Source organism: Scylla paramamosain, chromosome 33, assembly GCF_035594125.1.
Source record: "Scylla paramamosain isolate STU-SP2022 chromosome 33, ASM3559412v1, whole genome shotgun sequence".
NCBI lineage: Eukaryota > Metazoa > Arthropoda > Malacostraca > Decapoda > Portunidae > Scylla > Scylla paramamosain.
Genome location: NC_087183.1, coordinates 9154868 through 9167367, shown reverse-complemented (window position 1 = coordinate 9167367; position 12500 = coordinate 9154868). Strand labels below are relative to the sequence as shown.

At 39.4% G+C, this 12500-nt stretch overlaps 1 protein-coding gene across 1 annotated transcript in view; it reads left to right on the top strand.

Annotated features, from left to right (window-relative positions):
• LOC135089637 (high-affinity choline transporter 1-like) overlaps positions 1-12500 on the top strand; it is a 167806-nt gene that overhangs the window by 91045 nt on the left and 64261 nt on the right. The gene's annotated exons all lie outside the window — the stretch shown is intronic.

Sequence of the window (12500 nt, the reverse complement as noted above, 5' to 3'; positions counted from 1 at the left end):
AGTAACAGAAGTCGTAACAGTAGAGAAGAAAGAGGAAGAGGGGAAGATTACAGAAATAATGCAACAGCCGCGCGAATAAAAGACGAAAATGACATAGCCGCGAGGAAGGAGACGCGGCAGTAATGGTGATAATCGCGGCGCAACACTCATGAGGAAATACAATCCTGCAGAAGAGGGAGAAGGACACGGGTCATCATTACGAACTTTGCCCTGACTCTCACTCTGTCCGTCGTTCCATTGTTCCTTCTGTTCCCCTCGTCATATTCAGACTCTCATTCCATTTTCCACCTCCCTTGACAGTTATTAATTTTTCTTCCATAATTTTGCTCTTTCTTTCCCTCATATCAAATTACTTTATCTTTGTATCAGTTCTTCATTGATTACTCGGCTTCCTTTTGTATTATGACCAAATTAATTTACCTTTGTGGTGGACGAGTATTTTTATTTTCTTACCTGCAAATTACTGGTATTAATATTTCCAGCAGGTGAGTGTAATATTCCTTGCCTGTGCTCCCTCAGGTGTCTCGGTATAATTGGGTCTTGGGTAGCTCATACACCAGGTAATCACAACCTTAATTGGCTGTCCATTACCTGGTGAGCTATGGCCAGGTGAGCCTTTATCACTGCAGGGGGATTATGCAGCGGTGCGCCCTCATCCCTTCTTGACATTATTTTTTCCTCCGATTTTTTCTTTGCGCTCACATGAAGTCGGTTTGCATGCTCCAGGTGTCTGCTTCATAGTAAATATTGAAGTAGGCGGGGATGTAATGACACTGCGGGAATAAGTTAGTCAAATAATGTGTTTTGAAATATAATAATCATATTAAGTTAGTCAAATAATGTGTTTTGAAATATAATAATCATATTTATATAGTGATTTCAAAGTAATTCATATGAAAACACTCACTTAGAAGATAGATCATGGAATATATAATCCTCTTACTCAGAGAGTTGTCAATAAACTTATCTATTTTTTTTTAGTGATTTCTTTGAAAAAAAAAAAATCACTTGGGACAGATGACGTAATAAATAATCTTTTAGTCAAACGGTTGTCAATAAACTTATCTGATTTTTTATTTATTTTTTTTTATTCTTACTATGCCGATTTTCTCCAAATTGCTCTGAATGTTATATATCGTCTCTACTCGGGAGATCTTATACAAACTAACTATTTTTAAGGTTATTATTTTTACTTAGGCTTTCCACAAATTCATCCAGTGAGTGAAAATTCTATATATAGAGAGAGACAGTTATGTGTTTTCTCTTCTTACATTTATTTATTATTTTTACTTAGACTGTCTTCCAGAAACTCGTCCAATGAGTGAGAACTACATAAATATAGGTAGTTTTATGCACTGTTCTTCCATTACATATCAGATTTGTATTGAAGATCATAAAAAATGAAAACAATAGAAAGTAGGTGGACTGCGAGAGGCGAATTGACCCACACAAGACGCTGAGCACTTGAACCCTTTCACTGCTGTGGTTACCTTACATTAACATTCAAAATACTGTAAAAGAAGAAAATCTATTTGCATGGACACAGAAAAAGATGGAATAGATAGTTAATATCAGTTTTCCTAACTTTCATAAATACATATTTAAAAAAGCAGTCGTGGAGAGGATTCAGAAAATATTGTATAGCAGTGAAATTGTTAAACTTACCATCATCATCATCATCACCTACGTAAGAATATTTATCGAACCTCCGCTTGAAACTAAAACATCAGAGCACGTATCACATTGCCGTTGAGTTTGTTCCAGTCTTCAACTCTATCCTGTATTAAATTCTTAGGTCAATCTCAAATAACTAATTCGATACATAGGAGACGAAATAAAGTAAAAATTCTGACTAGTCTTTAATTTGATGGTTTTGGTTCACATTTCATTTATATTCCAAATACGTTTCCTTATTATTTTTCTTTTTTACTTTAATTTTCTACCTCTTCTTTGCTTCATTGACCTTCGTTCTTGCCTTCATTCATCACGAGTCTTTCTTACGAATTGTAATTAAGGAAAACAAAGACATGATAAAGGACCAAGAGAAAACGCTTCGTGTAATTTCCTTTCTCTACAAATTCGCTCAAGTTTCCCCTTCCGTGTTTCGTTTTTTTGTTATTCTTTTAGCTGATACTTTTTCCTTCCATTGTCATTTTTCGCTTCAAAATTGACAAATACTTACTGGAATTCCTCGTATATTTTTCTTCTTTCCTTCTTTCCACTTTTCTCCTTTTTTTCTTCCTTTCTCTCTTTCTTCTTTCTTTATTTCCTTCTTTCCTTCCTTCCCAACTCGTGTTTTCTAATATTATTCTTCCTTTCCTTTTTCTTATACTCCTTCTCTCCTTCCTTCCTTCCCTTACTCCTTTCTTCTTTATCTTCTTCCGTCCCTCCCTCCCTCCCGCCTACCCTTCCCTCTTCCCGTTATTGCCTCTTTCGTTTCCTCCCTCCCTCCCTCCCTCCCTCCTTACCTCACACGGGCACTCATACACACAAAAAGCTCTGAAATACTGAAGTGGTGAGGGAACAACCATATCTTTCACGCCCACGACACCCAAAGAATCTTCTCCGTTTTCTTTTTCCCGTTTTCTTTCCCCTTCCCCTTTTTTTTTCCATTTCTGCGCTAGTTTTTCAAAATTTCTTTTCTCTTTCTTGTTTTCATCCTGTTTATTTATTTATTTGTTTTTTTTATTTTTATTCTTGGTTCTATGTTGTTTCTTTCCTTTTTCCTTCGCTTCCTCCTCCTCCTCCTCCTCCTCCTCCTCCTCCTCCTCCTCCTCCTCCTCCTCCTTCTTATCCTACTTTCCAACGTTCGTTTTCCACAAGTACCTCTTAAGATATCTCAAATTTCCGGTCTTTCTTCACGTCAAACACACACACACACACACACACACACACACACACACACACACACACACACACACACACACACACACACACACACACACACACACACACACACACACACACACACACACACACACACACACACACACACACACACACACACACACACACACCTCACTTTACCACTTTGTCACAATCCAAAATATTTACCTAACCTTTTACTTTTTATCAGAGAGAGAGAGAGAGAGAGAGAGAGAGAGAGAGAGAGAGAGAGAGAGAGAGAGAGAGAGAGAGAGAGAGAGAGAGAGAGAGAGAGAGGGATTATATGTCCTAATTAATTACTCTTTCTTGCTTCTCATATTTTAATTACAATAGACATCTCATACGTTCTGGTTAATTTCAAGAGTAATTTATAATCCCAGCGATTCATCGGATGTGCTTCATGTTAATAATCGTGAGTGTTTTTAAATGTCAGAAGAGATGATATCAGTGATCTCAAAAACCCACTGCAGACAGAAAAAAAAAACAAATGTACAAGCTATTTTCTTTTTCTTTTTTTTATTTTCTATAGTTGTGTGTTTAATGCAACAGTAAGTGTTTGTAAAGCGAGTGCTCCCTCTCTCTCTCTCTCTCTCTCTCTCTCTCTCTCTCTCTCTCTCTCTCTCTCTCTCTCTCTCTCTCTCTCTCTCTCTGAGTTTAAACCATATAAAAACTGTCAACTTCTTAGCCACAGTAGTAATAAAACTCAAGGTCAGTGTAAAGAATGTGTGAAATTTTAATAAAAACATATATTTAGCTGCCTCAGTTACGCATGTGTGTTTTCCTTTTATTCAGAGAGAGAGAGAGAGAGAGAGAGAGAGAGAGAGAGAGAGAGAGAGAGAGGTGGATGAGGCAAAGACAGACAGACAAACAGACAGAGACATGCATACAAAGGAAGGCATAAATTGACAGTGACAGGCTGACAGATAGACAGACGGACAAAATCAAAGCCTATCATAATAAAAATTCCCTTGGATGCAACAAAAAATATTTAAAATCCAAAGTTAATTTAGTTTCATACATGTTGATAAACCTACGCATTGTGTGTGTGTGTGTGTGTGTGTGTGTGTGTGTGTGTGTGTGCGTGCGTGTGTGTGTGTGCACCCTTTACTCAGAATATTAAGTTACGAAATATCCGAGTAATTGTCGTCATGTTTTCCATCTCTTCTTTTATTCTTCTTTATTCTTACTCCCACTTTTATTCTCTCCTTCCTACTTCTCTCCATTATTCGTTTTCCATTTATGCTCCGCCACTTCTTCCTTCCTTCCTTTCTTCCTGCAATACTTTCTCATTCCCTCCTTTTTTAATTTATACTCAAGTTAGTTCATCTCTTTCTCTCTCTCCCTCTCTCATCTCCATCTTCTTTTCTTCCTCCCTCTCTTAAACTCCTTGGAATCTTAAACATTCGCTTAAGTGACCACATTGTTCTTCCTTCCTTTGATATATCTTCCTTTTTCAATACTTTATTTTTTCGTTTTCTTTATTTTTTTCCTCCTTCCTCCCTGGCCATCTTATTCTTATCCTCTCTCTCTCTCTCTCTCTCTCTCTCTCTCTCTCTCTCTCTCTCTCTCTCTCTCTCTCTCTCTCTTATCGTCTCAGCGTTCACCCTTGACTAGCTTTTCTTTTTTCTTTCCTTGATATTTTTCTGTTCATTCCTATTTTTCTTATTTTCATTCAGTTTTCTTCTTTTCGTTCTCCCCTTCTCTCGTATCTCAATTTCTTTCTCGTGTTTTTTTTTCTCGGGATCTTAACGCGTTCCTCCTCTTCATCTTTTATATTTCCCCTTTCATATTACGCTTGTCTTTCTATTCCTTTCATTAAAATTTCCCTATCTACTATTTTTTTTACTTTATACTTCTTTAACTTCTTGTTCTTTCCCTCCCTCTGTCTTATGTGTCCGTTTTTCTCTCATCTTTTCTTTCCGACAGTCTACTTTTTCTCTCTCCCTCCCTCTGTCCTTCTGTCTCATTGCTCTGTTTCTCTCTTATTCTTATTTATATCTGACAGTTTGTTTCTTCTCTCTCTCTCTCTCTCTCTCTCTCTCTCTCTCTCTCTCTCTCTCTCTCTCTCTCTCTCTCTCTCTCTCTCTCTCTCTCTCTCTCTCTCTCTCTCTCTCTCTCTCTCTCTCTCTCTCTCTCTCTCCCTTCCTGCAGAGACAAAGTTGATGAATATTACTTTATTAAAACTTGTTCAGAACTTGGGCACAGTTTTCAGAGAATGTCTTTTTTAGTGACGGATTTTGCGTTGGTGTATTTTCCTCACTAGTTTTGTCTGTATGATTTTTTTTTCTTCTCTTTTTAATAAGATGACTGTGGTTATCTCATTCTCTCATTAGTAGCTTCGTGTTCTTTGTCTCTGCACCAACACTGCTTCCGTCCGCCCTCATCATCATTATTGTCATCTTTCATCATCATTGTCATTGCTATTATTACTCAGCCTTGTTATTGAGTTATGTTGTCCTCCATTACTGACGCTAATTAAAGGCTGGAAGAATGAGAGAGCTAGATTTAAATAAAAGAGATAGAAAGGAATGGGTTCTCAAATAGAGTGGTAGATAAATGGAAGGAACTCAGCAATCAGGTTGTTAGTGCTGAGTCATTAGGGAGCTTTAAAGTAAGATTAGACAAATTTATAGATGAGATGATAGGTGGAAATAGATAGGAATGAGAGATGGGGAGAAGTAAGAGGTGAGGGAAATGAGAGATGAGAGTTGAGGGAACAGCATTTCACGTAGGAGGAGGAGGAGTGGGAGAAGGACAACACGAGGCAGGAGTATGGCAGCGAGGTATGCGACCCATTAATCTAGCAAAGGTTAATTGGTTACCTGCAGGAGAGAGAGGGAGGGGACGAGAGGAGGATGGGAGGGGGAGGGTTACCAGGCAGGCGTTGATGAGTCTTCTGGTAATATATTCCTTTGAAGGGAGGGAAGGCGGCTCAAGCATGAGGTTAGGTTAATGTGGGTTTGATATTGGCTGCACTGCTTTCCCCAGAACCTCAAATCAGAATACTACACGTATACTCCCAGGAAATTTACGTAACTCACATAAAACTTTTTAAACTTTTGTCTTATAGAATCTGAACCTCTAATGATTGTATGTGATGGTAATGATAACAATATTCGGTTTATTTATCTTGTAGCTTTTATAGTGTGTGTGTTTGGGTAAGGGAGAAAGGGAGGAGAGGGGAGGAAGGGAGTGTCAGTCAGTCTTGTGATGGGGTAAATGGAGGAGTACATCGCACACATATACAACCATTCCTTCACAACTTTTGACCTATGACAAGGAGCTCCGCCGTGCATAAAAGTTTCTGCCATACATTTGTCATAGCAGGTTTCTAGGTTGTCGTGCAAAAGGTCTAAGTACCACTCACTGTTCACAGTAAAACCTTTTTCTAAAATCACGAGGTTGCCCACTCCGTAACACGAGAAACAACAGCCCCACACCATGAGAGAAAACGGTCAGAATTCCTGGGCCGCCTCACTTTTGCAAAAATTACTTCCTGTCACTGTAAAGACGCTTTCATCTGACCACAATATGCGTCGAATTCTTTCTAGAGGCCAGTCTCTGAGTTCTTTAGCAAAATTGAGCCGCTTCACTTTATGACGAGGAGTAAGGAGTGGCTTTACAGCAGCAGATCGTGACACTAATCCATGATCATGTAGCACGTAGCGCGGCACACCCCTGACTGACACACCACCCAATAAGGCACGATTGTTTTCTTTCAGTTCACGTGCTGTGCTTGTTGGTGTGACGTTCAGCTGCCTTCTTCATTTCATAGAATCTCAAATCCTCTTAACCCAGAAATTCACCTTCCAAGCATCTAAATCTTGTAAAATCATCTAGTCTTACAGAGCCTAGTCCGGCAGTCCTGAAACTACTGAACCTCGCCAAAATTCACTTAGATCCCTTAATGCTGAAATATTTGATAAACTCCCTTGACACGTTTTAGGCCTTCCAAACCTCCCCCGAATCTCTCAAGGCTTCTAAGCGTGCTCTTTAATTAATTCTTAACCTCTTGAACCTCTTAAATCACCTTCTAAACTACCACCTTCCTGTTCGTCCTCCTACATCTTTCTCCTCCTCCTCCTCCTCCTCCCCTTCCTCTTGACATCACCTGCCAGGAGCGCTACCAATCTAATGCACATCACCACTAATTACTGGCCATTATTTCTCAGGTGTTGGAGGTGACAGGTGTACGTGGTGGTGTAGAGAGAGAGAGAGAGAGAGAGAGAGAGAGAGAGAGAGAGAGAGAGAGAGAGAGAGAGAGAGAGAGAGAGAGAGAGAGAGAGAGAGAGAGAGAGACAAAGAGAGAGGGAATTCTTTAGTGCTCATTAAACCTGTTCATTTGGCTGAAATAAGAACCAGCTATCGTTATGCTCGGGTAATGCTCCTCGTGTGTCCCTTTTACATTTTCTTTAATCAACGCACTTGCGGGAATTTAACTCAAGAGGCTCAGTTTTAAGCCACGTTTTCTATCCTGCGCTTGGCTGCTCCCTTAATCTTCCGTTTTCTTTTCATGCGAGTGTTTCAGAGTACCAACGAACCGCACTCTCAAACGGCGTCTTATCTCATCTACTTAATAGGCCCTGGTGGAAGTTATTGTGAGTTTCAATGGTGCTTTCTTAAATTTAGTGATGCCTTAAAGACCCATGAGGACCTGTCTTATCTCCGTGCCTTTTGGGAATACTACTTAGGAGAAAGCGAAGCGTTTCCTAATATAGGGTCTTTAGTGGGAGTTACTGTGGTGTTCAATGATGCTTTCATGAATTAAGTGATAGTTTAAGGACTCATTGTTGATTGAAACGCCCCCGTGAGAGCCAATGAGAAGCTATCTTATATCTGTGGCTTTTAAAAATACTGCTTCTGGGAGAGTAATACAAAGTACTCAGTGGAAGCTAACGTGGATTTCAATAGCCTTCGTGAATTTAGTGATGGTTTAAATTGCTTCGTCATTGGATAGAAAAGCCAAGAGAACCCATGAGGACCTACGTATCTTTTCTTTGTGCCCTTTGAGAGAGCGAAGCGTTTCCTAAGGTGGGTTCACACTTGACAATTCGCTGCTGAGTTACCACCCGCCACAAGCTGCCAATACCTGGCAATAAATCCTCCCAGCTGGATGTACGCTCACACAGACGGCTAAGAAGTGGCTGCTGGTTGGTGGGAAATTGATATAAACAAACAGTAACTCAGCAAGATGTCTTCCTCCAGCGACGATACGGAAGTGATTGCTACATTTCTTTTGGCGTACCGGAAGATAAAACGGAAAAGGAAGCGCCTGTGGACACGTTCCTGGCTGAGTAGAAAAGGAGAACATAAGAACATAAGAAATAAGGGAAGCTGCAAGAAGCGACCAGGCTTACACGTGGCAGTCCCTGTATGAAACACACCTACCTATTTCCATCTGCTATCCCCATCCATATACTTGTCTAGAAAGAAGATTCTACCACACCTTTTTTGCCTGAGCTGAGCGTGGAAAACCCAGACACCTTGAGATAGTGGATACACCTCAGCAAGGAACAGTACCATGGTCTTTGAGGTTTGAGAGACCCTGGGCAACTAAGGAAGAGCACCAAAAGTCCAGCAGGGGGGGCCAACGTGGCTTGCGGCGGCTGGCAATTCAGCGGCGAATTGCCAAGTGTGAACCTGCCTTGATAGTGACAGATTAACAAGATTTTTATTATATTAATAGGAGAAACACCTTTGAGAACCCCGGCTGATCATCTCTGTGGCCTTGGAAAATAATTATGGTGAGAGCAAAGCGGGACAACAAAGAGTTTTTGAACACGAGCCTTACCTGTGTGGCGTCTCAGAAGAGTCCCGAGAGTGCGAAGCGTTTCCTAATACAGGCTCAGGTTAAATAGGCCAATATTTCCCTCCATCGCGTGACATGACACCACTTGGTACCCTCCCTTGTGTAAGGAACATGGAGCGTTGCGGATGAGTAGGCCTACCTTTTATTATCTCGTGTTGCTGTGAGCCTACCGCGTCTTTCCCTCTCCTTTGTTGCTTTGTTTGCTTCTCTCGTCTTCATTATGTTGTTCTCTATCTTTGTTTACACTCTTCTTTATCTCTTTACTGCGTCTTTCCTCTCTTTTTTTATTTGTTTCCCTGTTTCGTATTCATTAGGTTCTCTCTCTCTCTCTCTCTCTCTCTCTCTCTCTCTCTCTCTCTCTCTCTCTCTCTCTCTCTCTCTCTCTCTCTCTCTCTCTGTTTTCATTCTTCTTTACATCATTCTTTCATTCTTTCATCTTCATTGTGTTATTTTGTTGTTATCTGCCTACCTCTCTCACCCTCTCCTTTATTCCCTTGTTTGTCTTTTTCATCTTGTTATTCGTGTTTCCCTTTTCACTCTCCTTTATCTCACTGTTCGCTTCTCCCATATTCATAATGTTCTTAGTTTAAATGTTTGTTGTTTATGGTGTTCGTTTATCTTCATTTTATCTTTTCTCTCTGTTTCCTGTTTCTTTTTATCACTTCTTCTCTTCTCCTTACCTTTGTTTCATGTTTACTTCTGATCTTTTATCTCTCTTTTTTTTCTTTTCATTTCCTCGTTCCTATTGCATTCCATTTTTTTTTTTTTTTTTTTGTTTATCATTCTTTTATCTTCATTTCTTTTCCTGTTTTTTTCTGTATTATTCTTCTCTCTTTTGCTATTCCTTTTTACATTTTTTTTTCTTAAGTCTTGGTGTTCCATATTTCGTCCTCTTCATCCTCCCTTCTTCCTTCTTTCGTTTCGCTGTCTTTATTATCGAATATTTTTACCTCCTCGATTCCTTGCGCTGTTTCTCTTTCTATCTTATTCCTGCAGCCCACGCGCTATTTGCTCTCCTTCCTCTCCTTCCTCTTCCTCCTTTCCCTCTCTTCTTCTTCCTCTCCTCTTTCCCTCGTTCTCTTCTCTCTTTCCTGCTCTTACGCATTAAGCAATAGTTTTTTTTTTCTGTAATCTTTATTCACCCTCCCTTGCCTCTTATTTATTTTTCTCTTCTTTTTCTTTCTTCTGTTTTTTGTCTTGTCGTTCTCCTGTCTTCATTCTTCTTTTCCACTATCTTTATTGACTGGATCCTCTTCTCCTTTCTTTTCTTTCTTTCTTTCTTTGCTTCAGTCATCCTTCTTCCTCCTTATCTCTGTTATTCTCTTCTTGTTCCATTTACCTGGCAGATTTTTCTTCCTCCTTTCTTTCTCTTCCTTTTTATTTGCTGTTTTAGTTATCCTACTTTCCTCAAGCTCTCATCACCTTCTTTCTTTTTTTTTCTTTCTTTTGCATTCATATTTTTTTATTTTTCTTCAGATATTCTCTCTCTCTCTCTCTCTCTCTCTCTCTCTCTCTCTCTCTCTCTCTCTCTCTCTCTCTCTCTCTCTCTCTCTCTCTCTCTCTCTCTCTCTCTCTCTCTCTCTCTCTCTCTCTCTCTCTCTCTCTCTCTCTCATCTCTGTTAACATTGCCGACCCTTCATGCCACAAAAATGTTAATCCCACAGAAACGTTCCAATAAGAACGTTCACCAATAAAAACGTTTATGACACAAAAACTTAAATGAGACTCAGAAGAAAAGAAATAAAAAACATTAAATTACAAAAAAAAAAATTAACATTCATGCATGAAGAAAAAATTAATAAATCTTGAATACCAACCAGGAGAATTTGCACATTTTCTCATTCCATTTCATCTTTTTTTCCCTCTCATTTATCTTCCTCCTGTTGCCTCTCTCTTTCATTAATTCCCTATCATGCACGGTCTGAATTATTTAATTATCTTCTCCTCATTATTCTTTTCACTGCCACACGCCTCAAAAAGCCCCCATTGTCATTTTATCCCCATAAAGGCCCATCATTAGTGTTGTAATTGGCGATGGATCAATTGAAGATACCCATTATCGTCTTGTCTCTATTGTTACCTGGCTAGACATTATTAAAGGTTACTTCGATTACCTGTGTGTGATAAATAATGATAAAAAAATAAATGAGAACTAGTGAGAGAGAGAGAGAGAGAGAGAGAGAGAGAGAGAGAGAGAGAGAGAGAGAGAGAGAGAGAGAGAGAGAGAGAGAGAGAGGCTGACAAGAAGCTTTACAATGGAGGGAGAAAGAGTTGAAAGGAAGATTAAGAGGGAAGGAAATTCGTATGTGCAAGAAAAAAACTGGAGAAAGTCAGAAGGGACACTGAAGGAAGGAAGGAAGGAAGGAAGGAAGGAGGGAAGCGAGAGAGAGAGAGAGAGAGAGAGAGAGAGAGAGAGAGAGAGAGAGAGAGAGAGAGAGAGAGAGAGAGAGAGTACAGCAATTTTAAAGGATCAGTTTATAACCACCACTCACTCTTCACCATTTCTTCCTGATGGTGATGGTGGTGGTGGTGGTGGTGGTGGTGGTGGTGGTGGTGGTGGTGGTGGTGGTGGCGATGTGAGGTCATGATGATAATAAACACAGCAAGATCTCGTCGTTTAATGAAAGAGGATGATGTGCAATTGACAGAAAGGCGAGAGAGAAAATGCATGATGAAAAGTGGGAATGAAAAATGCGAGAATGAATATAAAAGAAAACTAAAAAGGAAAGGAAGAGAAAATGTTAGATGAATATCGAGAGCTTCGTGTGTGTGTGTGTGTGTGTGTGTGTGTGTGTGTGTGTGTGTGTGTGTGTGTGTGTGTGTGTGTGTGTGTGTCTATCTCCCTGTCTTTATTTAATTAATTTCTCATCTACCTCAAAACCTTAAACGAAAAGTCTATTGGTGATTTATATAATAACTGGGGGAGGGGAGGGATGGCAGCTGGGATGGACACAGACAGACACACGGACAAAACTTAATGAATATCCTCAATAGAATTAGGTGATCGTACCAAATAATTAAAACTTTGGTATGGTGTAGAAAAAGGGAGCTTAATTTACTTTCTGTTTTGAATATGTGTGTTTTTTTTTTCTTTTCTTTTATCTTGTGTCGTTTCATACAGATCTCCGCTTTTTTTTTTTTTTTTTATATATATTCGTATTGAGGATGACTGGTTTCTCTAATTGAATACTGAAATCATTTGCTGCCTTTTTTTTTTTTTCCTTCTTGTTACTTAACGTGATTGGGTGAATTAAAAGAAATGCGCAATTAGTTGAAAAAGTTTGATTCCAGTATATTCACCTTTCCCTCCTCTCTCTCTCTCTCTCTCTCTCTCTCTCTCTCTCTCTCTCTCTCTCTCTCTCTCTCTCTCTCTCTCTCTCTCTCTCTCTCTCTCTCTCTCTCTCTCTCTCTCTCTCTCTCTCTCAAATGAAACTATGATAACTAAGTAATAGATAGGCACCGACACTCAGACGTACAAGCAGACAGACAGACAGACAGACAGACAGACAGACAGACAGAAAGGAAAAAGAAAAACAGAGGAAAATAAACAAGCAGAAAATCGCTTACTCTAAAAGCTTGAACAATAACACAACATGATAATGCCACAAAACAAAAAGACATGAAACAAGCAAAAGAATAAAGAGAAACAAAAAAAAAAGATGGACACAGAAACAAAAGAGGAGCAAAGAGAAAAGGGTTGAAAAGAAACACAGAAGTATGAATGAGAGAAGAAAAAAAAAACACGAGAAAACCAAAAGTAGGAAGTGGAAGATGAAATGGAGCGAGAAGAAGTTAAATGGAGGAG